Here is a 21,780-nt window from a genome sequence, read left to right as displayed (position 1 = left end):
TCGCCCGGCTTTGATTTCAGCCCAGCTGCACAGCTTCATGAATATATAAGGAGGAGGAGGAGGCACGGGAGGTTACGGGGCACGGGAGCGCCTGGAGCCGGGAATTGGGATGCCCAAAAAGCGGGGTGACCCCAGGGCACCCCCAGATCCTGCACAGGGAGGGTTTTTTAAAGCTCTTTAACCCTTCACTGCCTGGCAGCGAGGGAATCGGGGGTTTGTAAGTTAAGAACTATTGAAAACAACCCACAGCAGTCACAAAGATTGTTTTTGAGGCACAAACAGTAGGGTTTGATCACAATGTTAGATTTTATTAGCTGGCACTACAACAATGGACTGAAAGCAGGCTGTTCAGGCTGCCCACCCTCCCTGACTGTCCCAGCTGCACACCTGCCAGATTTCCCTCCTCTCCTGGTCCCTTCACTCTCTGCTGTCACTAAGATCAGTCCCAGCATCCATGCAGGGATCAGTCAGGGATCCCAAATACTCCTTAAGCCCTGTCCAGGGCAGCATGTGCAGAGGGTGGCTGTGCCCCCTTGCCTGCTCCTCAGCAAGGTGGGTATTCCTTGAGTCTCTAGGTGATCCTGCTCCCAAAAAGGGAGATCAGTGGAGTGGAAAGATGACCCAAATATGCTCAGCAGCAATTCTTGGTTGATGAAAGCAACATAGGGATGGGAGGTGTGAGGAGGGAAGTGCATGGAGTGAAAAAGGATGGTTCAGTAGGAACAAGAGTTCTGCCTCCAAATACCTTCAAGGGAATAATATCAGTGAAGGAAGGGAATTGCTTTAATTTTCTTCTAGTAGTAAAGCCTAGCATTAGTTCCATAAAACCAAATTCAGCCCAGGCAGCTGGAAAACTGGCTCTGTAGTGAGCAATTGGGTGCTAGAGACAGGCTCCCACTGTGGAGCACTGAGGGGGGTTAAAATGTTGAGTGAGGGATCTCAAAAAGCTCACAGCCAGGCAGGGGTCTTGGAAATACTTGCCAGAGATTAGTAGTGGTTCATCCTTTCAGAGCAGATTTGAAAAACAAAACCAAAGTCCAGTGCTCAAACACTTATTTGGTGGGACTTTTCCACATTAACAATTGCAGGCATTGCCAGGGGAGTTTTGTACAGATGCTGCAAGGGTTGGACTAGGAAATAAGCAGGTGTTTGAGATGCTTTGCTCTCTATTAAGATGTGGTGCATGCTCTGAAAATAAAAAATCCTGGTGAAATAGGGCCACAGCTGCTTTTAGGCAGGATCTGTCTGGACATGAAAGGGGGAGAAAAGGACAACCAGGAGCTCCATGTGGGGGAGGATTGGGTTCATCTAGTGCCTTCAGACTTCCCTGGGAACTGAGGCATGGTGTAGGAAGCCTTGCCCTGTCTCAAGGACTAACAAGGAATGCTGCAGTTGTCATTCCCAGACCAGCACATCTCTCAGCTTGTTTGAATTCTTCCTGAGAACCATGCAGACTATTTGGAGGTTTTGCAATAGCTCTGTGCCTGCCCACAGCAGCATGATTGCAGCTCCTGTCCAGTCTTGTGTGGCCCTTGGAATAGTCTCCAGCTCCTTGGCTCTGGTCCCAGGGCTGATAGGGGCACCAGGCATGCCCTGCTCCTTTATCCAACAGCCCAGCTTTTCCTTGTTTTTTGGGGTGGTTCCCAGCCCCTGCAGCTGTGCCCAGCAGTGCTCCAAACCCCCTGTCCTGGGTGTGTCTGTGCTGCACCTCAGACTCATCTGCAGCTTTAAATAGCTGGTGGCCAGCACTGCGTGCTCACAGCCAATTTCCCCCCACTTCAGTTTCAGTTCCATATGTGAACTGCTCCCCTTCAAAGCTTTTTGAGCTTCTGGAAGGTGACAGGTGCCATTCCCAGAAGGTTTCCCCACCTCTCCCTGCTGCATCTGCAGCTCCCAGCAGCCTGCTCCTTGCACAGGGCAGTGTGAACAGCTCTGGGGGTGCAGGAACACAGAGGCAGCAGCAGCAGCAGGCTTGCAGATGTGTGTTTCTCACTTCATCTTTCAGCTCAGCATCCTGCAGAGCCCATCCTGCTGCTGTGCAGGGTGGGTGCCACTGCAGCTCCCAGCCCCAGGTAAAGCCTGTGTAGGTGACAGCAAAAGCTACAGTGATAAATCCAGCACAGGTAAGACCTAGGAGTGATGCAGATGCAGAGCTGGCTGTGTTTTCTGTTTCTTTTTGTGTAATCCAGACTCAAACCAAGAAGCATTTCTGAGAGCACAGAGGGTAGTGTTGCCTTTTAGCTTCCTAGCCTCTCTGAACATGTCACAATCTAAATTGTTCTCTGGAAATGTCACTGTGAGGCTGGGAAGAGGAGACTGGAGCAGGGAAATGTGTTCCTAGCTCACTAGTTAGCCATTCTTTCTGTGCCAGCTGCCTCATTTGTGAAATGGAACCAATTCCCTGCCTGGCTGTGAGGATTATTTGCTGTATTTGCTGGTGCAATAGCCATGGTCCCTGGGCCAGCAGCTGTTGTAAAGCAAGTCTGCGTGAGAGACATGGTCTAGTTTGGACAGGGAAACCACAAGGTGGGGCAAGGGCAGGAGAACAGCCAGAGATGGCAGGTGCACAGGTGAGTGGGGTCAGGCTGTGGAGTCCCTGCTCTCTGCTGGGCACAGGTGAGACCCCAGTGCCAGTTCAGGCTCTGGTTAATGTCTGCAAAATGCTGAGAACGCATAACTGGGCTAAGTGTTATAAATTGTTATTAGGAATAGACTCTCCTGGGATGTTTGGGATCATTAAACCTCCCCAGTGCAGCACTACATAACCCCTGCTTTGGTCTGTCTGGGCACAGGTTGGTATTTTTATTTCTTTCCAGCTCACTTTGTGCCAGGCAAAAACATGGACCATTTCCCAGCCCAACAGGGACATCAGTGGGAGCAGAGAGAACACTGGTGTGCCCTGGGTCTTGCTGGCAGCACTGCTCCCCAGTCTACACCTTCAAGGTGTCCCACACCCCTCCAAAAACCCTCCCTCCCCTCACCTGCCCAACCATGTCTCAGTGCATCTGTCCTTCCTCCTCAGCTACACCCACAACTGTCCAATTATTTAAAATGAATAAGACACTTGAGATGCTGCAGGAACTGCTGATGGAGAGAGCCAGGGAAAGGGCAAAAATCCCAGGTAAATGATGAATCACTCTGGGAGTGGAGTCATTCATTTGTAATAATTTCCTGGCTCCCAAATATAATAGCCATGAATTCCTCTGACCAGCAACTGAGACAAGGTGCTTTGGGCCATTCCCTGCACACCTGCACAAGTTCAGATCTTGTCCACAATGACAGGGCTCAGAGCTCCAGGAGCCAAACAACTCCATCAGCATCTGCCCTCTAACAAAGTGGCTCAGAAGCCAGCACACACACACACTGTCACTGCCCTGCATGCAAATGAAAAGTGAAACTGCATCACTTCCTTCCAATCCTTCACCTGTGCCCACCCCAATTCCCTGCTGCTGCCACCTCACCCTGGAGGTCTGGGAAGGGAGAGTTCAAAACCAAGTGTGTGTTAACACCCACTGCTTTGGGAGCTAACATCAGCCTGCCAGGGCTCCCAGGGCACGAGCTGAGCCTTGGGTGTTTGGGAAAGGGGCTCAGTGCCATCCAGGGCAGGTCCCAAGCTGCCACTGAGCCTCTGTGAAGATTCCCAGAGCCTCAAGTTTATTATTTGTGTTCTTGTATTCTCTTCCTCTCCAACGCACAGGGACAAAAATGAGAGCAAACTAAGCAAGCAAAACATCCTGGATTAGCAAGTGTGCTTGGCTCTCTCTGTGGGGGATGACTTTAGGGAGGGCAGAAGCCCAGTGCTACCATGGGAAGTGTTTTCTTGCCTTTTGCATTAGTCATGACAGGTTTCCTGCCTGTCCTATGGTGTCTGTCCATCCCCAGGCTGTGCTGGCTCACAGGGGTTAGTGTGGTTTTGGAGGGATTTGTCCTAGCATAAAAGCAGGCAGAATTCCTGTCCCTAGGAGCTATATTGCATATAAACATCCTCTCCACTCCCAGCCTCCTACTCCACCCACCTGACTTCCCCAAACAGAGCAAAAATCCAACCACATCCCTGTCCTAATCCTTCCAGCTCTGCCCCTGGGGTCCCTCACACCTTGACACAGAGGATCTGAGTTTGTCTGTGGTCACTCTGCAGCTGTGACCTCTGCCAGGACATCCTGTGTCTCCATGAGATCCATCCCCCCATCTCACTGCCTCTCCATTCTCTGTGCCTACATCACCCACACGGCTCCACCACCACACAGACTTCAAACCCAGCCAGCAAAAAGGACAAGGCCTTGCAGGGACACTGTTTCTCTGTCTCTCTGACCCCAGCCTCTCATGCAAGTCTTACCAGAAGAGACATTCTACACTTCATGCCAGATCTATGGCTCCATCTTACACTCTAAGGCTCCAGGAATGCTTTGGAAGAGAGGATAGCAAAGGCAGGGGAGCACATCAGCAGATGCACCCAACCTCCAGCTGCTCAGAATTCTCTCCACTCTGTATGGTTTCTTTTCCTTCTGTGCATGAGGCAAGTAAGTCAGCATTTAAAATGGGTTTATGCTAAAAAATTAACAGTAGTGAGGAGCATTTGGGTTACAACATGACTGTCCAAAAGTGCCTGTGTTGTAGCCAAGCTTCATCCTGCCTAGGCAAACCTCCAAACTTTATTAAAGCCTTGAGATGTCAAAACAAGGCTTCTACCCTTTAGAGGTACCTCCATATACCATGCTGCAAATGCAGACACTGGCTTCAAGCCAGTCAGCACTGAAAGCCCTGCCAGCAAAACCTCATTCCCCTAAGCTCCTCAGGCAGGGCTGTGCTCTGCAGGGATTTGCATGTGGCAACACCTGAGCAACAGGGTTTAAAGGCAGGTGAAGGGTGCTGGTCCCAACAGCAGGGTACACACTGCACAGCAGAGCCCAGCCACTTGTGATCATCACACACAAAGCTCAGGGCATTGCTGGCATGCCTAGACTTGTTCATCCTGTTCCTCAGAGGCATTTCAGCCCAGCCCAGCACACTCCTGTCCCCTGGCACCTCCCAACCCTGCCCTGCAGGTAGTGAGAGGTACAATCTCACCTTTGGCTAAATTGCTGCATCTCCCCAAGGGATGCTCTTCCCCTAAAGCAGCACAGCTCTGCCTGCCTCAGGACAGCAAGCAGCCAGATCCTCAGGGCACACACCCTAACAGGGTGACAAAGGCATGGAGCTCACAGTCAGTGCCACTTTCACAGCCACAAGCTGCAATGAATTCACTGAACTCACAAGGTGAGGCACTGACAGAGACTTTAAGGAGGCTTGTGGGCTCTTGGGCTCAAACAGCCCATGTCTTTTGGTAGCCATGAGAATATAACTACTTTTCAGGATCAAAGAGCTCAAGTCCACCTTCTTTTAGTGTTGGTGAGCAAGCCTTGACTCTTGAGCCTCAGTGCCAGCTCTGAGAGTGGTTCTGTATGAGAGTCCTGCTGCCAGGTTCTGGTGTAACCACCAGCCAGCAGAGCTCCTCCAGCTCACTCTGGCATGGTGAGGAGCCATTGTCACCATCCCCCTCAGTTTGTGGAGCATCCCTCCCTGCTCTAGCTCACGTTAGGATTTTGGTGTGTGGCACGTGCATGCAGGAATTATGCTGCCCATTGCTGCTTTGAATTATGGTATGGGACAGCTTCTTCCTTTCTTTTCTGCCTGATCCATATGTCCTCTGCAGACACAGGGTGGCTGTTTGCTGCTGTGGTTCCACTGTGCTGGTGACATCCCAGGCAGAATTCCAGGGATGTAGGCATCAATCAGAGTGTGACTGAGGGCTGTGTGCAGGAGGGTGAGCCTGGAGCTGGGGCTGGCAGAAGGCAGGAGTGGGGCAGTGGCCAAACTGGCAGAGGTGCAGCTGCATGGTACCCAAGCAAGAAGAGCAGAGCAGATCTGGGCATGGCAGCCAGGCTCAGCCACAGCCCAGTGACTGCCAGGCAAATTCAGATCCAAGATCAGCTCAGGGACTGAAACCCACAGGCCAAGGGCACAAAAACAGGGTACATGGCACAGCTATAACTGGGGAGCAGGGGCAAGAGCCTCAGCCAGTGATCAGCCCTCACTGGGGCTTTATAGCAGAGCTTTCTTGGAGAGCTCTCTCTGACATCAGGCACTTGTGTGATTATCTAAGCCAGCCCTGAAGCCCCAGGGGATGCTCTCAGAAGCCTGACACTAGCTCCCATGCTGTGTGAGCCTTCTGAAGGCAGAGGGAGATGCAAGGGATGAGTATAATCTGCTGCCAATCCCCAGGCTAAGCAGCACAGCTCCTCAAATGCTGATGGGAACAGCAGTGGGCATTTTTAAATAAAAGGTCTTTAGCAGACACCACTCTGCCTTCTACAGCAGTGAAGTTCTCCACTCCTATGATGATTACATGGAAAGAATGTAGAGATTTGCTGTTAGGAAAGAGAGCAAAGAGTAAAATTGTTAACTGCTTAAAAATAACTGTTTTAACAGAGTTTTGAAAGTGAGCTGGGGACAGAAATCAGTGCAGTGCACTGGAGGGAATACTGTCTCAGGGATAAGATGTGTGTACACAGTAAAACAGGATTCACGTTTTCACTCTGGAGAGGGAGATCAGCCAAACTGACCAGTGGTTCTGGTATTTTCTGTTTGTTCACCCTGCTATGAGTTGACCTGAATCAGATCCTGTCTGCATCTCTTTCAGGTGTTCAAAACCCACCCCTGGGAGACAACAAGAAGATGATGAAACTCTCAGCATTTGTGCATCTTCACCAGGCCCTGAGGAGGAGAGATGGCTAGCAGCCACCAGCACCCTTTCTGGAGCAAGGTGATGATGTGTCAAGGTACAAAAGTGTGCTAGGTTCAGAGATTTTAGCCTAAATGTAATTCCCAGCACGGGATGGGGGCCAAAGAGAATTCACTGAGGCAGTCAGGCTCTCCAGCAGCCTGGCAGCTCCTTGGTCCACAATGGAAATTAATCACTGAACTCAGGGAAGCACACCTTAAATGAAAAAAACAAACTTTTACTGAGGAGACACCTTAAATGAAAACACCAACCACAACCACTATGCACATCCAGCCTGTTGAGGTGACACTGTAATTAAAACTTAATGAAAAGTGCCATTTATCGATGAGTTTTATTAACCTTGTCTAAAACCCTTTGGATAAATTAAAACTCCTCTTGGTCTTTTCCTGCCACACCGAAATCAGCAAGTCACCAAACAAATCAATAGCGCCGGCCACGCTGGCTCTTTGTTTGGGGCAGAGGAAAGCTCTGCTGCTGGAAAGCTTCATCTGGCATGGCTTCAGCCACAGAGACTCTGCCTCCTGGCCTCTGCCAGGGCCCCTGCTGGCCAGCCCCAAAAGGGATTGCCAGGGTACTTATGTGGGCACATAAAGAACGCTCCCAGGAGCGCTGCCGGGGACCAGCTGTCCCACTCCGGGGGACACTCCCAGGTTATTTGCATGAGCAGATATAAATCTATGCCCCTGAGAGCACTGCCAAGGGCCCTGCTGGCACACAGCAGGGGCTGCTGCCAGGGTATCACCCCAGCACAAAGCAGGGGTTGGGGTGAGGCTGTCACAGCCTTCCAGGGGGGCTGCGTGGTGCTGATCCTCCCGGATCAAAACCTCGCAGGGTTCAGCATCCCAGCTGCATTGCTGCTCCTTTGCCTGCTGCAGATCTGTAAAGCAGAGAGGCTGCCAGACCCTGAGCTCTTCCCTTCCCTCACCCAGCCACGACAGCTGAGCAGCTCAGCACTGTGCCACCTGCTCCCCACCTCCAATACATCCCCCTGCAAATCCCAGGCACAGCCTCCCCAGGGATGCTGCACCCTCCTTCTGCAAGGCTCCAGCCCCACAGGGGTCACTTGAGCTGTGTGCTGTTGTAAATGAGTTAACTGCACCACCTAACCAGTGGCTTGTCTTCATTTTCTTCTGTCTTCAATCTGAGTCAGGATTGAAAACACAAGGAGATTAATTTATTGTGTTTGGGCTTGGTTGTTTATTGAATCTTATCTAAAGTACAGAGAGTTTTGCAACACTTCTAGCTACCAGCTAAAAGTGAGCAAAATGAAGCTGAATTTAGCTAGTTTCAAGGTCTCTTAAAGCTAAACAGTCCAAAAAAGAATTAGCACCTATATTATTTATCCCTGTGAGCCAGCACAGCCTGGGGATGGACAGACACCATAGGACAGGCAGGAAACCTGTCATGACTAATGCAAAAAGCAAGAAAACACTTCCCATGGTAGCACTGGGCTTCTGCCCTCCCCAAAGTCATGCCCCAGAAGAGGGTCAAGCACACTTGCTAATCCAGGATGCAGCCACCATTTAATGGGACTGCTACCAACACCCTGACTGACAGGGTGTCAGGTTATATTCTGACCCTTTCCATGGTTTTTCTTTTGTACTATTGCATGTATTTTATTTTTCTCTTCTTTTTTTTTTTTTTTTTTTCCTATTAAATTGCATTTCTGACTTGGAGTTTCTCACCAGTTTTGCTTTCAAAACCATCACACTGAGCCAGCTTCAGTGACTCTAGTTGGTGTGTGCACACTGCAGGGTGTTCAGTCAGCTAAAACATTTCTAGAGAGAAAATATTGAGAAGCTTTCTCTTTGGAAATCCCAGTGCTGCAGCATAGCCAGTGAAATCAACCTCTAGGAGAAATTAATAAGAAGAAAGTTTGCCTGTCTGCAAACTAAGTAGTTAAGCTGTGGAACTTGCTGCCCCAAGACATTTGTTTAAGGCAAAGGATTTTTTACACTTTTTCATAAGTGCCCAGCATGAGTCAGGACTCTGTGAAAGCCACCATGAGCCATCCCTCCACCCTTGCCCTTAGGACTGGTCAGGATTCCAGGGGGCATATTTGATGCTCAGCAGTTTAAATAGAAATAGAAAAACTGATTTGTGTTAGATAAGACTAACTCTGGCTCTCCTCTAGATCTTTGTTTTTGCCAGGGATCAGCATCGTGGGCAGGGACACAAAAATCTTCAGTAGGTTTGAGCAGAACATCCCTGCTGATGAAACATTTCCCAAACTCCACTGGGAAAAGCTGAATTCAGCTTTGGCAAGCGGGGCTTACATCACTAGCAGCCTTTGTTACTTTAATTATAGCTTTTAATATTCCTATAAAAATGTTTGAGACCTGCTGATCTCTTTTCTGAATCCTGCTGAGACCCCTGGGCTCCATCACACGTGGCAGAAGCACATTCCATAGGTAAATGTGCACGGTGTGAAAAGGGATTGCCTCCAATTGCCCTCACATGATTTCTAATGTAATTGAGTATCTCTGGTTTTCACACAATGAAACACAGAGATGAGTTCCCAGTGAATCTTTTTGAGCTGCTCATTCTCTCATGGAGTTTTATCAAGCTGCAACCACAATGACTTTTACTCAACTCTGTCTGGGGACTCTGCTTTTGTTTTTGCTGTGGGGTTCTGCTTCCTATTTGCATTCAGAATTATAAGTACCCTGTCTAGTGTCAAAAGCAAGTTCTTGATGCTGTTACCTTTCCTGCACTTTGGGTTTGCCCAGTCTTCTTGCAATAGCAACACCAATGTAGGAGATTGATCTAAAATGTTAGACAGCAAAATCTGCCAGGTTCATAAGGGCATATGAAGAGGAAAAGACCACTAGAGGAAAAGCCTCAGGCCTCCTGTTTAGTTTGCAGGGCTGCAAAACATATAAAACCCTCCCCTTTTAATAAATTGAGCAAACATAGTCCAGAGGAACTGAGAGACAGATGTGGAACCCCTTGATGCCAGCACTACAGACTCCCTTTTTAAGCTAGAACAATACTTTGAAATGAAGAATTCATTACTCAGATCTGTGAAAAGCAAATGAAGCTCAGCCTTTCCTAACCTTGACATTTTCCAGACTGCTGGCCAAATCCATGGGCAGAACATTTCATGTTGGTAAAATAGAGGAAATAAGGCAAGAACTGTTTTTCTGCTGTCAGTCATGGTTTAAAATATAATAGGATAAAAGCTTTATTTTATTTTAAGTGCTGGAGACACCAAAGGAAGCAAATACACATTTTGATTTTATTCAGAGCTTGCTGTGTAGGAAGGCATTGTCTTTAAAGGTAGTTGAGCTTCCTGCTTTTTCCCTCTATTTGAGGTGGGTTTTTTAAAAACAGTAGTTTCAAGGAATTTTCACTAATTCACTCTTCACAAACATCAAAGCCTTTCATTCATCTCTGAGATCCTTTGACAAAGTGGTCTGGCTGTGAAGAGCACCAGAGTTTGCTTCTAACAGGAGAAAAGCTGTGCAGTTGTCTTGTCTGTGTCACTGCAGAAAATGAGCCCAAGGATTGAGCTGTGGCCTGGGTCAGTGTTTTGTGTTCTTTTGAGTGCAAGACTTCTCCATTAAAGATTTTCATCTTTCTTCTAGCATGGTTTGTTAGCTTTCTAAAAGGAGACCTAAGGATGTGACTTAACCTTGCAGAGGGAAGGAAACCTCAAATTCAGGCTGCTCTCCCATTGTGAACTTACAGCAAAACCTTGCAGAGGGTACAGTAATCTTGCAAAATAAACACAGAACCACTGTATTGTGCATGGAAAATAGGGAAAACCTGGCTATGTGTGAGTGTTCCTTGCTTTATGGAAAAGATATTTGCTTAAATGACACCTTGCATGTAAGTGAAACAGAACAGCAACCTGGTGCTCCGGTTGGCACTGCCTTGGGATGGAAGTTTTGGTTTTGGGCAGTTCCCAGGGTGGGGCTGTTGATGGCAGTGAGACTTGGGGAGTGAGTCCCACACCCTGAGGGTGAGATGATCAGCAGGACAGAACTCCTTTCCTCTGAGGAAACACTGAATTGGGGTTATTCAGCCTGGAGAAGGCTCTAGGGAGAAGTTATTGTGGCCTTTTAATACTGAAATAGGTTTTTATAAGAGAGATGGGACACATTTTTTAGTGTGGTATTTTGTGATAGGATAAGCAATACTGGTTTTAAACTAAGAGAGACTGGATTTAGACTAGATAATTAGGAACAATTTTTTTATGGTAAGGGTGGTGAAACACTGGAACAGGTTGCAGATAGAGGGATTGGATTCCCCATCCCTGGAAACGTTCAGAGCAATATGATGTAGCTGAAGGTCTCCCTCCTCACTGCAGGACAGTGCAATGCTATTTGCAGCTAAATACCAATTTGGAGCTAAATAACCTTTAAAGGCCCCTCCAACTCAAACCATTCTGTGGCTCTATGACACATGCACATGCACCCTCCCCCTTCAGAGGGCTAGTTCTGATAGAAAATGCCTTTCTGATAAGATTTATCTTTTCTGAATGACACCACAGAGTCCCAGGGTATGAGGTGCTGTGCATCTCTGATTCTAATGACTAAAACTGGCCAGGGCAAAGGATTTATGGCTCTGAGTGGTCCCTGTTCTGATACAGTCCCCAAAGACACAAACCAGGGGAAGGCTGAGTGAAAGCAAAGTGCAACAGTTAGCAAGATCATTCACCAGAAGGCCATTTGCATGTCCTCCTGCAATTGCTGATCCACTTAGCCACTGCAGGCTGTTTTGGCTATCAGGGTCTGCTCACTGGCACAGCATAGCCAGTCACCCTCTTTGCTGTGCTTTTTTGTCCCTGTCCTCCCCCAGTTCTGCCTGTTATGTGACAGTTTCTGCCAAACAGTGCATCAGCCACTTTTCAAACAATTGCTTCCCCGTTGGGCAGGGTCTCTTCAGAGCAAGGAGATGGAGACTGCAAGGCTCTGAGCACCAAAGAGATTTTCCCCCTCTCCAGTTAGTGGTATTCCCTGAGCCCTGCTGATAAAAGACACAGATGTGTCTGCAGAGGAGGAGCTCTCAGTGCCTGTCTCACTCCCCAGAGTCCTCTTCAGCCAGTTTGATGTCTAAGTGGAAGGGAAGAAAATAAGCTGACAGTGGGGTTACCACCCAGATGATTTTCTGAATTGATTAGCTGCTTTTTCACAGGTCTCACAGCCACACAAACAGCCACCTCCTTGGATCTCCCCAGCTCAGTAATGACCCCGGCTAGGAGAGCTCTAGAGAAAGACCAGCCATAATGATGTGCTGCTTCCTATGAGGGAAACAAAGAAAAAGCCAGGGGAAAACAACATGAGGGGAGCTAAATAACAGCTAGAAAGCTGCAAGGGAAATGCAGCTTTTGAGAGCGAGGTGAAAAAGAGGCACCTTTCAGCAGCAGCTGAAATTTGTACATAAAGGGCTGGGCAGGCAAGGAAAAAAGAGCTCAGAACACAACTTTTTGAGGTCAAGCCTGTGAGCACACAGCAGCTGAGAGCCTTCTTTGGGTGTGTTGTGATAGAGGTGATGTGATAAAACCCAGATCCCTTCGAGCTGTCGTGCTGGCCAGGCCACTGCCACATGTGGGACAGCCAGGAGCAGCTCTGGGCATCACCTCCCTGACAAGCATCACCCCAAACTGGGCTCCAGGAGCAGCTCTGGGCATCACCTCCCTGACAAACATCACCCCAAACTGGGCTCCTGCACCCCAAACCTCCCCAGGGTGGTGATTTCAGCTCTGCTGGGCAGTGTCCATCCCCAGAACCTTCCACCAGTGCTGTCCCCCACTCCCAGTGCCCTGCTGCTGCTGGGTGGGAACATCAGGCAGTTCATAATGTCAGTCTGTCTGTCCATGGTCTTGTGCCCCAGTAGCAAAAACCTCTGGGATGTGCAAACTGGAGGGGCCAGGGCAGGACTGCCCAGCCCAGCAGCCATAATTGGGATTCCACAGTTTCTGCCAACATTTCTGCTGGGGAATGACAGCTAGGCTGAAAGGATAGTGCAGGAGGGAATCTTTCCCAATGAATTACAGCTGTACTGATTGTTGAGGAGTGGAAATATCTGTGTCTGCCCAGTCTGTTTGAGGGATATAAAAGGGTGGGCTAGCTGGCTACTTGTTCCAGGCACTTGCCCTCTGAATTGGAGCTGGAGATCCAGAGTCTGCTGCATTTGGGATGGAGTTTGCTGGCTGTGCTGTGAGGAGGAAGGGGCAGGTGGTTGTGCAAGGGGCAGACAGGGTTGGGTGGCTGGGTAAGGGACAGTTTGGGTTTAACCAGTCATGCAGAGTGAAAGGAGGAGTCTGTGCTGTGAGGAGCTGCCTACAAGAAAAGGAGTCAGAGTTGCAAGGAAAGAAGTTAGATAAGAGAAGGAGGCAAGCAGTGAAGGACTGGTGGTACTGCCAGTGGTGATACCAGCTGTGTCCATCTCAACATGTGAACTGCAGCAGGGGAAGGCTGCCCTTCAGCATCCTTGGGGAGCCCCACTGGTGAGGAAATGCTTGGGGAGGGAGGGTGAAGCCCCTGCAGAGCACTTTGGGTCCATCAGTGTCCCACAGAATGTGTGAGCTCCACATGCCCCTGGGCAGAGTGTAGTGCTGTACTCCACTGAGATGGTGGGCAGCCTCAGAGGGGTGAGGTGTGGCACTGGGGAGGCTTAGGCTGGGTCTTTGAAGGATTTAGATCACACATTGAAAATGTGTCTTTGAATGGGAACAAATGGTTCAGCATTATCTTTTACCCCTGCCTATTTCTCACAGCACAGAACAATGTAGATTAGAAGAGGGTGGGTGAGAAGGGTCCTGTGGAGCCTCCTCCCTCTGCTCTTTCCCATCTGTGCTGAGGTTTTTAACTTGATCATAAAAAAAAAAAAGCTAGAAATAAAACCCACACACTCTATATTTCCTCAGCAAGTGTCCCAGTCCAGAACTGTAGCCTGCTGTTCTCTGTGCCTCTAATTAGCTAAGCAAGGCAAGCACTCATTAGCCCCACCTGGGTCACTCTGCAAAGTGGGAAAAGGAGCCTTAACCCTCACATGGCTCCAGAATAAATGTGGGAGAGGCAGATTTGTTCCCTGTGCCAGCCCCTCCTGGCCCTGGGTGCCCTTGGGTGGTGACAGTGGCAGGGATGTCCTGCAGGGAGGGTGAAAGTGCTGACACTGCTTCTCTGCAGAGCCCAGTCTCAGATTTGGAGGGGCAAATACTTTTTACACTGCTGCAATTTTAGCTGTTCTCATGCTGTGAGTGCTTTGTTGGTGGTGTCTCCTGGGGTAAATGTCTGTGGGGAGAGAGGGAGGCTCTGGCATGAGGAGTGTGACTGCGGTGACAGAGTTTGGCTTGACTCTGATCTGCTGTCTCACAGCCATAACTTCAGAAACAGCTAAGCAAATCCAGCTGCCAGCTTAATTTTAAAAATTAGATTTTTTTTTTCCTGAAGTTATGGCATAAGGGATAAGTGAACACCAGAACTGTGCTATCACACAGCTATTTCTGTCCTTCCAGATCAAGCTTTTTCTCAGATCAGCTGTTTTTTTTCCAGCTGTGGTTGTGCATCAAGCCCCAGTGTAGAGCCCAAGGTGATGGGTAAAAAAACATACATGTGGCACAAATCAATCAGTCTCAGGCTGCTTGTAGCCTTTAAGTAAAGGCACTTACAGGTGGATTTATGTGCAGGTGGAGTAAGTTTTAGAATAAAAATATTGGTTTGGTTCCTTGTTCAGTTATGTTCATTATTATTTTCAGGAAATTGGTGCTAAACCAATAGAAGGCTCCTTGCTAGGAAAGGACAAGAGAAGGACGAGGAAAACTGCTCTGCCTGGAGACAGGAGATGGTGAAGAACACTCATGGTGGTAAGTCCTGAAAAGAAAATCTGCCTCTGTCCTTCCCTCTCTCTTAAAAGAAACAGCACAGGGCAGAGCAGCCAACTGCAGGAAAAGGATGGGGATGCCTAAAATACTTCTTGACTCTGTCTGAATCTTGGGACTGGAGAATTCTGCCTTCCTCTGTGTCTCCTCACCCCACAGATGGGAGGAAATTTAGAGCAGAGAGGGACAGTGGTAGAACCTGGCATGAAGGACACCCCTGTCAGAACTGGGATTTTGAGGCAAAATCATCACTAATATGAACAGCACTAAAAACAAACAACAGAAAAAAAATACAAACCAAAACAAACAAAAATGTCTTTATTTAAAAAAAAACAAAAAACCAAAAACCAGTAATAACCCAAAACAAACTAATTTTGCTAGCTCTTTCCCTCCTGTTTTGTTTTTTTTTTTCTCAGCTGGATGAAAGGAATTGGTTTGGCTGGTTTCTCTTTTATTTCACGTCATCTTTGCTTTTCTTTCTCTTTGTTAATCTTCCCCAGACTGGTCTTCAAGGTTGGGGTTGGAAAGGCTGCAGGGGAATTTGGGTTGTCAGTTTGGTTTACATTTAATATCACTGTTGTAATGGTATCTGAATGTTTTGCTGTATGAAATTTTGCTTGGTTTTGCTTTCAACTTGATTTCTGTGATGCTGCTTCAGACAAATGGTGGCCCTCTCTCATGGGAAAGAAAAATCAGCTGAACAAAGCACTTGCTTTGGGAAGATGAGGGTGTAGTTGTGATGTCTGTTCAGAGATTCTGCATCAAAAAGAGAACTGATAAATCCTGCACCATCAATCTCCCACCCAGGCTGGGTGAGAGTGTATTCTCTGCCACATCACACATCTCTGAGCTTGTGTGCCCAAACACTACCAAGGAGGCTTTTAACCACCAGAACTGGCTAAAACCTCTGTACAGCACTGCTAAAAACAGGGAAAATATAGGATCTCTGGAAACTCCATCCACTTCCCTCCCCAAACACACATTTGCCCTGTGGAAACTGAGCTTTCCCCCCTGGAGTCTAGGTAAGGTTGCACATTTTGTGTCACTGGTAGGAACACAAACACTAGCTGGGTGTGTGTGGTGACAGGAGGTGGTGGGAGGATTTGCTGTTTGCCCCATATGCTGGTTCTCTGATTTAAGTTTCTTAGCCCCCTCAGGCTCAGCTGTGGCTCACTGCCAGTATTTGATCATATTTTCAGAGCAGGATTAATTATGCTTTATTGCTGTTCATGTAACACACCAGTATTAGGTTGGAAAAGACCTTTATGATCATCAAGCCCAAGCATTACCCAGCACTGCCAAGCCACATCCCTGGTGCCAAACCTACATCTCTTAAATATCTTCAGTGCTGGTGGCACAACCACTTCCCTGGGCAGCCTGTTCCAGTGTTTGACAACTTTTGATGAAGAGATTTTTCCTAATATCCAATCTAAACCTCTTGAGGCCATCTCCTCTTGTTGTATCATTTGTTACCTGGAAAAAAAAAAACCAACACTCACCTTGCTACAGCTTTCTTTCTGGTAGTTGTAGAGAGTGATAAGGTCTCCACTGACTCTCCTTTTTTTCCAGGCTGAACACCCTCAGCCTCATGAGGCCATTCTTTGAGGGAGGGAGGAGATGTGCCCTGTAATTTAGTGACCATTCATTCCAAATGAGAAGGTTAATAGCTTGGTCACTTCATATTTTAACCCTAAGCTTTTTCCCCCTCTCTAATTGTAAAGCATAATTGGTTTTATTTCCATATGGCTGTTCCCTATGGGGCTTTGTCTGGATGTATAAATCAAAGCCTTCCTGCCACATTTTGGGGCTTGGGGGGCAGATTCTGCCCTCTTGAGAGGATAAAGTGGGGTCATCCAGCTGCCAACCAAGTCACCCCATTTTGTCTGTGCTGCTGGGAGTGGCCCCTGGGAGCAGGAAAGGGAAGATGCCCACTGAGATAACTGGCAGGATGGTTGGGTGCTGAGGGCTTTGCAAATGGGATTGTGGGTCTGGGTGATGAACTCAGAGTGGTTGGGTTTTTCTGGTGCTGTGATCTAGCAGGGCAAGACAGTATTTTGGGGGCTGGGCATACAGACAGAGCTGCTGCCATACATCCCATTCTTCCAGCAGGAAAATGAGCTTTAGACATCAAGGTGAACCAGGAAGGCTGGGTGTGGGAAACCCAGATCTTGAAAGCTATGGAGTGCAGAAGAGCGAATACATCAGCTGGCCCTTCTCCTTGCCAATTTCTCCCTTCTCTGTTGCCTATTTACTTGTAATTTCACTGGGTCACAGGTTTAAAACAAGGCAGTGCTTCCACAGGCACAACGGTTCCACCACAGGCAGGTGGTGTGCAGCAGGATCCTCATCTTGGGCTCTGGGAAAAGCAGAAGTGCAGGGCAGAGCTGCCTGGGGAGCTGGGAACAGGAACCTAGAGGTTCTTCTGGCCAGGGCTGAGATGTGTTTATCAGATGTCTGTTCAGGAGCCTGCAGCATCCTTCCTGCCTAACTGTAAGGAGCACTGGCAGCTTGTGTTGATATCCTGCTAGCATGGGAACCTCTGGAGCTGAGCCTCAGTGTTGGGGCAGGGCTGCTCAAAGTGAACCAGCTGGAGGAGTCCATGGATGACAGGGTCACTGATAGCTCAGGCAGGTCTTTTCTTTCCTGTTCTGCACTGCTGGTTTAAACTGGGCTGGTGACAAGGAGAGCTGGGCAGCCACTGGAGTTGAGTGGCTGCATCCAGCCCTGGGGAGGCACTGAGCTGTTTTCTGAGCTGAGCACCAGGCTGAGGTACAGGGGTGTGCTTGGAGGGTGAAAGTGATAAGTGCCAAGTGTAAGTTTCCAATTTCCTAATCCCTGTGGAAAGGCAGTGGGAGGAGCAGCCTGCCTCTTCCAGGCTGCTGTCAGCCCTTGGCTTTCCAGGCTGGCACAGCTGCTGGTGAGGCTGGGGTGAGAAGGGGTGCAGGCAGCCCCCATCCCACTCTCAGCATCTCAGGTCTGTTCTAACAGCCCCTAAGCTCAAGGCTGTGTTCCTGTGGGTGTTTAGGCTCTCTCTTAACCCATGACAGAAATGCTGAGTATCTCAAAACCCCCTAGTTACTGTTCTGGGAAAGGTCTGGAGATGACTCACTGAATTAGTCACTGGCTTTTTTTTTTTTTTTTTTTTGAGGCTGGGCACCTAAAATTCCTTTAGCCCATGAATCTGCCAGCCATCCCCCATTTCAAGCTGCCTACAGTTGCTTTCCTCTGAGTGACTTGCCAGGTTTAGAAAATATTCCATGGACCTTGTTCTGTTTCCCTTACACTGGAAGCAACATTGTGTTTAAACCAGTTTAAACTATGTTTATCCCAGGTGAGCTTAATGACACATACCAAATTAAGTAAACCAGTAAAAGTGCAGCTTAACTGTTTTGAGAGCAACAATGTTAGGAATCTGGAAATTAATAATTTCTGTTATATTTCCTACAAGTAAGACAGAACTCACACTAAAGCCAATACCAGGAATGTCAACTCCCTGCCCTTGGTATTTACAGAGAAACTGGATTAAGTCTCTCCACCTCATCTAGAATAATAATGTTTAGCATGTAAGTAGCATTTTACGATTTCAGTGCAATAAACACAGAGGTACCGTGGTAATGAGAAGTGACAAGGCACTAGCATTAACTAATTAAGCCTTGCAACTTCCCTGAGGTATCTAAATATGACTGTTCCCATTTAATAGATGAGGAAAACATACATGAACTGATTTACTGGCAGTCATAGAGCAATTCAGTGGAAGAGCTAGAACCATGACTTAGTCCTGGTAATGCTGTGGGAGGAATGGGATTTGAATATCTCTCTGGCCAAATGCAGCAGCAGGATCTGGAGGCAGTGGTGTTGGAAATGGATGCTGGTGAAGTCACTGGAGAGCTCTGCTCCCCACAGAAGCAGCACAGCAGGAAAAGCAACTGGCAGGTGGGTGCTCACACTTCTCACAGTGTGTGAGATCAGCTTTAGACAAGAAATACAGATTTCCCTCCCATCACATCTTCAGGTCCAGACCAGAACAACAAAAGAAACTTTCAGCCACTCTGCTCAGACACCATGAATCCCCATCTAAGGTGCTGTTGAACAGAGAACCGAATTGTCGTGGCTTGTGAGCAAAATGGTGTTTTAATTCCCCTCTAGGAACATAGTCTGTCTCTCCTGGAGTGGCTGATGAGGACCCCTCTATGCATGGAGCACTGCCCTGCTGTGCAGCATCCCCTGCATTTTGTCTGGGGCTGCTCCCTCTCTGGGAGTGCTTTTCTTCCCAGCACACTGCACCTGAGCCAAGCAGCTCAGGCTGAGGGGTGAGTCCCAATGAGCCTCTGGTGTTTGGATGCAGTCTGCAGGAACCACACAGCACACATATCAGCACCACTGCTGCTCTGGAAACAATTAAACTTCTCTTTGTTTGTGCTGAAATACTGCTGCCTGCCTGTGGAATAGCTGTGGACAGCAGGGGCAGGGAGGACAGAGCAGGGGAGGCATGGAAGAGTAGGTGTGTGTCTGCACTCTGCTTCCCAGTGAGGTTTCCAGGGCACATCACTGGCTCCCCATCTCGTTTTGCAGCCTGTGTCTGACTCATCTCTTTGCCAGATGTAGCCAGCAGCAGCAGCTGTGAGCATGGATGGCCACAAACAAACCCCCACGCTGTGAGTTTCTCTGCTACTCTTTGGGGAAAGACTTGGAAAGATCCAGCTTCCCTGCCTTTCAATCCATTGCCACAGATTATCATTTGCCTGTTGATTGCTCTCTAGGGGACAAAACATCAAGTTACAACCTGTGGTTTTCAGCCCCAGTGGGTTAGGAGCAGAAAATCTGTTGAGTCCTGAGGCTGAGATCTGTTGGTTTGGTGTGTAGTTCAGTAAAGCACACGGGAGAGGAGCTGTGATGGTGGGTGCTTTGTCACATCAGTGCTAGCCAAATTCCCAGTAGGGAGAGAGTTGATGCAAGCTAGAGAGGCACAATGTTGCTGATTTTCTGCCTAAACCAGTGGTGATGTGTGCAACTGCCTCTTTGCTTTATGGAAAGTGTGACTTTCTTCAGTCATGTGAAATTATTTCTCCTTTCCAGTGGTTCATTCAGCTGAAAATAGTGTTGTGGAATAAATATCTGGGATGTTACAAAGAGAATCCATCAGTTTTTCAGATGCTAGGTCAGGTTCTCATAGTGACTGTTTTCACACTGGACAAATGGAATGTGTACATCCAGGAGTCAAAACAAATACTGCACAGATTCCACAATTGCAGCATCCACGACATAACAGCTGGGTAACAGCACCTGAGGAGCTGGAGAGTTCATTCTGGCCAAGCAACAGGTTCTTCAGCAGATGAACCTGAAACCCACACTGCTCAGGATGCAGCAGTCATGGCAAGCTTTCTGCTGGCTCCAAGCTAGAGAGGAGTGTTTGTGTCCCAGCTAAACCTGCAGCTCTGTTTGTGTTAGCTGCAGTTTAAGTGTAGCTGTATTGATACCACATACCTGACTTCAGACCTGTGCAAGCTGCTTCACTGCATCACAATGCCAAAAAAGTGGGAATGAGAGTTTTCTCTTGTTCTACTTGTTTCCAATTTCTGTCTCCTGCACTTTCCAGCACTGCCCCTGTTTTCTCTCGTGCCTCCATCTCACAGCTGTTGTCTGCACCCACCCATCTCTCTTCTATTCTCTGCCTTGTCAACTGGCTCTCATTTTTATTGACTCCTCATCTTTTCTCCTGGTAACTTCAAACTTCACATTGTTAGGCTGTTGAGATTGCACGTTTTCTACCTTCCTCAGCCCTGCAGCATCCCACTCACCAGCAGACCTTGCCTCCATGTGCATTTCTTGGTTTATTCAGTTTCTCCCTCCCTCACTTTGCTATCTCTCAGATATTCCCCACTCTCTCTTCCTCACAGCATTCCAGCTCCTTCCACAGGTATTTGTGACTACAGACTTTTCCTTCCTCCCTGCCAATTAGGAAGGAAATGTATTTACTTCCCCCTCTCAGAGTATTTACCAGTTTCTCTCATCCCCTGCTTCTCTTGTCCCTCATCCTACACAATCTCTTGACTACCACACTGTCCTCTATTTCAAATCTCTTTTGCTCTCTTTTAACCACTTCTGTTGGCTTTCATGCCTCTTATGTCAGCCTCTTGTGTGCCACTGCTTTCCCTTATGAAACTTCTTATGAAATCATAGCTAGTGGCTCAAAAGAAGTAATTATCAAAATGCAACACAGCTTCTTCTTTTTTTTTTTTTTTTTTTTTTCTTGACTATTCTGGTTTAAAGAAGCAAAATTGCTCATCTGCTTCCACACCTCTTTTGTGATCCCTCTGGCTGCCTCCATGACTCCAGCTCTGCCACTACCCAGAAAAATCTGTGCCTTCATTTTCACTCTATGTGCCTCAATTTCCTTGTTTTGTTGTCTGAGTAGGAAAAGCAGATCCAGGAGTCAAAGCCAGACCTCCCAGTGCTAAATACTTCAAAGTACAGAGCCTCTGCTCTGTCCAGGAAGGCTTTTCAACTGTGCTGTGTAAACCACAAAACTTCTTTGCTCAGGAGTCATTGAAAAGGAACAAGGAACTTGAAGATGGATCAAAATATGAACAGTCCTGAAAGGTAGAAGTAGCTTGGGGCTAAATCACATCTGTCTTCTTCATAACTCAGCAAAAAGAAGCAAAAACCAGTGAGATTTGCTGGTGTTAGATTGTTGAGGGAGGCCAGCACAAAGAAGGGAGCAGTAAAATTCAGACAGGCTAGAAAAGGGTGATGAAGCTCTTCACAGCCAGAAAGTTTTGTTTTGTAGAAATAGAAATGTTAGGCTTTATCCATTGTTAAATAATTTCCCATAAATTAGGAAAACTTGAACTTCCCAAAGCCAAGTCCTCCTGAGAATGTGCTGCCAGTAAGAACAGAATCTGAGGTTTGGTTGGTCCTTCTGCAAATGCTTTTGACTCCTTACAAGGGCAGACTGCAGTTCTTGCTGAACCTAGTTCATAGGAACACACCAGCTTAAAGCCAGGTGGTGGAAATGCAAGGAAGTTAAGAGTTCTTTAAAAAGAGATCTTTATTAACTATAATATCACTTCAGCTGGTGAGGAACTGACCTGTGCCTGTCAGTAATCAGAGGCTACAAGAGATCTACTTGTCATCAACATTATATTTAAGCTTTAAATCAGGCACAGATGAC

At 47.8% G+C, this 21,780-nt stretch overlaps 1 long non-coding RNA gene across 1 annotated transcript; it reads left to right on the top strand.

Moving 5' to 3' along the window:
- The first annotated feature begins 12,892 nt into the window (after positions 1-12,892).
- LOC306800878 lies at positions 12,893-20,579 on the top strand. The gene is made up of 3 exons (XR_013773939.1): positions 12,893-13,000; positions 14,487-14,594; positions 19,686-20,579. It is a non-coding gene; the product is annotated as an uncharacterized lncRNA (long non-coding RNA).
- The last annotated feature ends 1,201 nt before the right edge of the window (positions 20,580-21,780 follow it).

The sequence above is a fragment of the Erithacus rubecula genome (assembly GCF_903797595.1).
Source record: "Erithacus rubecula genome assembly, chromosome: 4".
NCBI classification, from domain to species: domain Eukaryota; kingdom Metazoa; phylum Chordata; class Aves; order Passeriformes; family Muscicapidae; genus Erithacus; species Erithacus rubecula.
Note: the sequence above shows the minus strand (reverse complement) of the source record. Positions and strands in the feature narration are given on the sequence as shown.